The following is a 4,899-nucleotide window of genomic DNA, read 5'->3' as shown; positions in this document are numbered from 1 at the left end:
CTTTTTAGACATTGGTTGTTTTATAAAATGAAGTTTATCATTCTCAAGAAAAACAGATGTAGACTACAAATTTTTGGATGAAATTTGTAACAGGACTCCTACTAAACAAAACAATGAAGCCAGCTGCCTAATCAAATTCATGTCATCTTTATTTTGAAGCTCATTGTTAACTAATGGAGAAGAACTTTGACTACAACTACCATCCACAACATCAGCTATTGGATCAAGGAGAATTTGAGAGGACTATTGCAACTTGTCATACATTGGTTCCAATGAGACTACACGATTTTCTATAAGCTCTTTATGTTCCACATTTTCGGCTGAATTTTCATGCTCTTGAGAATAATATTGATTAAAAGGATATAAAATCTTCCTTTTATCAATTAGTTCCTCAGAAGAAACATAAAGCATTTGACTATCTATTTCTTCTTTTCCTAGCTGATTTAAAAACTGTTGAACAGGTTGATCATTAAGTTCTAGGAAACAAATTTGTTGCTCATTAATTTTGAACTCAATGGATGAATGATGACTCTCAAGAATCTTAATGCAAACCAAATCAGAATTAGAATCTTCATCAAGGAGTGGAGGGTAGCTAAAATGGCCATTATCATATGTATCTTTTGCACTAAAAGGAAGGCATGACTGCTGCAAATTATCACCTATTTTAGATGATAGGAGATCATTGTCATCTATTGGAGAATTCTGCTCAATTTCGCTCTCATCCAAGTAGAATCCATGATCTTAACATGGTGGTGAAAAGGATTTTCATTCAAAGCATCCAAGAGTTCATCATCCATAAACTCTTCATCGCCATAAGCACTTTCTAGCTCTTGAATAAAAATTTCAAAATTATCACAACAATCCTCAATCAAAAGCAAAGAAGGATAGGTTTCTCTATACTTCTCAAAAAATACTAAGTGAAAATCCTTCAGAGAATAGATACAATCAGGAGGCAAGCTTTCATACCAAAACTGTGCTCTTTCTTCTAATGTGACCATGAACATATTCATTAAACAATCTTCATGAAAATTAATCCTCAGCTTACGCACATGCATATGAAATCTTATTAAATGAAGTGTAGAATCATCACCTTTTCCATCTAAAAATTTTGGCAAGTATGTTTGCCAATTTACCTGAGGCATACGATTTGGAAAGCTTGGAACACGATATCGATGCATAGGAGCATACCTTCTAGATTGAGAACTCATTTTGATTTCTGGATCTTGGTACCAGTGGAGTCTTCAGATCAAATGGAATTCGCCAGGTGAATGGTTCAACCTTAATATGTGTTTGATTGTTGTTCACCATCAGCAATCAGATTTGATCTTTGTCGTTCTTTCCCAGGGAAGATATGATCTCTCGTTTCCCTTGCAATGACGCCAAAATGTTATCCCCCACAATGTCCCAGGCTGAGAGGAATTGACGGAGGTAACCACAGACCAAGATTTTAGTTTGGTAGCTAGCCCTACCAAACCAGAGAAGGCTCCCTCTATGAAATCACAGTGAAAATATGACTGAGATATAAAGGATTTTAGGCTAGACATGTTTAGATCAGGGTTTGATTTGATTTTGATTATTTGTTGGATGATGGCTTAGGTCTAGGGAGATAGGTCAAGGCTTTGAGAATCAGATTTACAGAGATGTAATGGGGAAAGGTAGGCACACAATTTAGCACTTTGGGTTGTCATTGTGTGTATGTGAGATAGGTAGGGTTTCCAAACGAGCATGCGTCTCATGAATTCGTTTATATCAGAAGAAAAATGAACAATAATGTGAAAGCTTCTCCAAAACAAAGAATTACATGAATGAATTATGTTTATTATCTTAGGAAACAAGCACATGAAACATGGAAATGGAAATGAAAGATACAATAAATTCAAACTTCTGATCATAGAAGGAAAAACATTGCTAAAACACATACTAAAGGAATCCCAGTATAATAGTTGCAAACTCTGTCTATTAGTTCTTGCCAAATTCTCAATTACACTAGCATCCAAGGCTTAATTCCACTGCATCCAACCCTTGAAAATGATTACAAAAGGCCTCATATAGGCTTTGAAGTCGAAATCCTCCCTAGGAGGTCTAATTTCCAGCAAATAAAGTCAAATACATGCACCTATCTGATCACTGCTACATACTAGGGAGGTTACTCAACCATTTCCTCTTTCACCTAACTATCACAAGATATTTATACAAAGCATTAAATGAAGGATAAGACACCTATTTACCCATATATTAACCCATTTACATTTAAATTTGACCATTTACATTCATCCACTTTCACCTTTTGAATTTTACAAAAGTCAAACTAGAAACTCTGAAAAATTACATAGTGAAAAGTTTAATTAAATCTCAGAAAATTGCAGAAGCATAGTGCCAAGTTTGAGGCCATTTTTAGGTGCCTTCCTGAAGTCAAAATTGAAATATGAAAGAATGCTAAACTAGCCTTGTATGTCTAGTTTCCATAACATCTTGAATTTTTTAAAATGACCCATGGGAAGGTCTCCAAAAACGCATTCTCCCAAGGTGTCTCTAGAAGGGTCACGCCAGGCCCAGAAGGGTTACACCAGCTAGCAAAAGGGTCGCGCCCATTGTGAGATGATTTTGGACAACTTTTAGGAGTCCATTATTCATTGTGAAATCTGGGTCAAGTATCCCCAGGTGTCTACTTTCCAATGAGCCATAAATCTCCAAAAAATACCCATGGGAAGGCCTCCAAAACTTAATTTTTCCAACCTCACTCAAAAGTGCCGCACCAGTCCAGATTAAATGGTAGAGGCATGAAAAAGGTGAGGCTTTTTGAGTTTTTGATCAGAATAGGAAGATTTTATGAAAAAATAAGCTGATATTTGGTATGTACTCATCATTATTTACTCATCCATGTAGGAAAGACTTCATTTGGATGTCCAGGGAAAAAGGGTCACACCTCTACGTGACGCTTCTGTGTTCCATTTCCTGTAAAATTTCATAAAAAATTCAAATTGATCCAAAATTTTCAAAATTTTCTCCTTGGCTTCTATGGATGATAGGCTAAACATCCTTGGATGTTCTAGCCACCAATTTCATTCTTTTACCCCTTTTTCTTGACTCACTTTCCTTGTCTTGGACTTCTTTCATTTTTGTTTTCAATTTCTTGATTTTGATTTGTGCAATCTGATTCCTTTTTTGATAGTGGTTGGCCATGTGCCTTAACATCTGATTGTCCCTGTTAGCTTTGTCAAGAAGCTTCTATAGATGGTCATTGAGTTTTCCTGACCAATATTCCTTATCTTCATTGATTTCCATAGCAATTCTGTCTTCAATACTCAAATCCTCGTTTAGTAGGTTTTGGTCTCTTTCTTTCTGCAATGCCCTTTTGGGACTTTGAAGTACTTATTACATATAAAAACATAAAATTACATTTGAAATAAAAATTTATTGAAGAAACTTTCTTATTACCACTCCTCCTTTTCCATATTGTATGCATGAAATGAAAGTTTTAGTGATCTTGAAACCCTAATGACCTAATGGAGACAATGAACTGAATGAAATCATGATGGTGATGACTGAAATGATGATGATAGTCTCTTAATGATGATACACTTAGCTGATTGATGAACGTGACCAGCATGTGAAATTCTTGAGAGAGTGGAAATAACCCTAGACACATTAACCATTGACCAAATTTTATTCTGACAACCTAGTGACATGATAAAATTTGACTTTGAGACCCCTAACAAAACTTGGTAAAAGCATATTTGATCACTGGTGACAAGCAGAACTAACTGACACTAACACAAGAGACCTTGGAAGATGAATCCAAGAGTCACTCCAATGTATTATAATTGTATATCATGTGAATAATATATGCATCTAATGCTTATCTTTCATATTTTTGTCTTCACCATGGTTGTGTTTAACATGGTATCAGAGTTGGTATGTTTCTAACCTGCTCAATCTTGTTTGAGCCACTAGTTTTTATGGCATTTTTTGTGCATGTCAGTCCTACACCTTTGAATTAGATGCCTTGGCATTCTATCTCTTTTACTGTTGCAGTGCACTCATTTTCCACTATAATGTATTCATATACCTCTCTCAGATCTTCCATTTCCCCTACAAATTTTGTGTCAATTTCTTTTCTTGGCACTATTTTTGGATGTATGTTATTTTGGGCCATTTGCAGGTGCAACCCCCAATACCAACTAGAATTTTCCAAATTGCATAGCCCACCTGTTATACATGTTCCAAAATCTCCAAGTCAGGTGGCTAGTTGATTCACTATTTTAATTTTAACTATGGTGAATAGGTGAAAAGACATCGTTCCAACATTCAATTCAACAATTACAATGAAGAATTGGAGGGTATGTTGTGTTGAATCACAAATTGTGCACTATATTGGAGTGTCATTTATTGGGAATGGAGAGTTGAAACTCCTGGTTGGTTTCTCTATTCTTTGATTGAAGCTCGAGGTTTATATGCGAAGTTGTATTGACATTGATTCATTATGCATTACTCCTACATTGATTTTTGTGTTCATGATATAATTTGAATGGTTTCCATTCAAGTTTGTTGAAGCACTTGGCCTGAAGCTCCTCTGCTAACAAATTTGTATTGGTTGTTATCTTTTCCCTAGTTTGACCATACCGGAATAAGAACACTTCTATGGAAATCTGGTAGTGGTTTCCCTACGAAGAGTTTAATCACCAAATCAAACTTTGAGCTTGTCTTCAAAAGATTTTGAGGGTCGTTCCATTGCGACTGGTATAACAGAGTACGTTGAGTCTTTGTGTATGGATTATTAGTTGTTACGAGACATGGGGCATGTGCCTTTCCAAAAGGATATTATTAAATCATGAGGTCCCTCTTGCATCCTTAAATTTCAATCCCACTTTGCATTGGTTGTGCAAGATTGATGTTTCA

The sequence above is a fragment of the Pinus tabuliformis genome, chromosome 6 (genome assembly GCF_031772625.1).
Source record: "Pinus tabuliformis cultivar Carrire ecotype Pingquan chromosome 6, CPIR1, whole genome shotgun sequence".
In the NCBI taxonomy this organism is placed as follows: domain Eukaryota; kingdom Viridiplantae; phylum Streptophyta; class Pinopsida; order Pinales; family Pinaceae; genus Pinus; species Pinus tabuliformis.
This window is presented reverse-complemented; position numbering follows the sequence as displayed.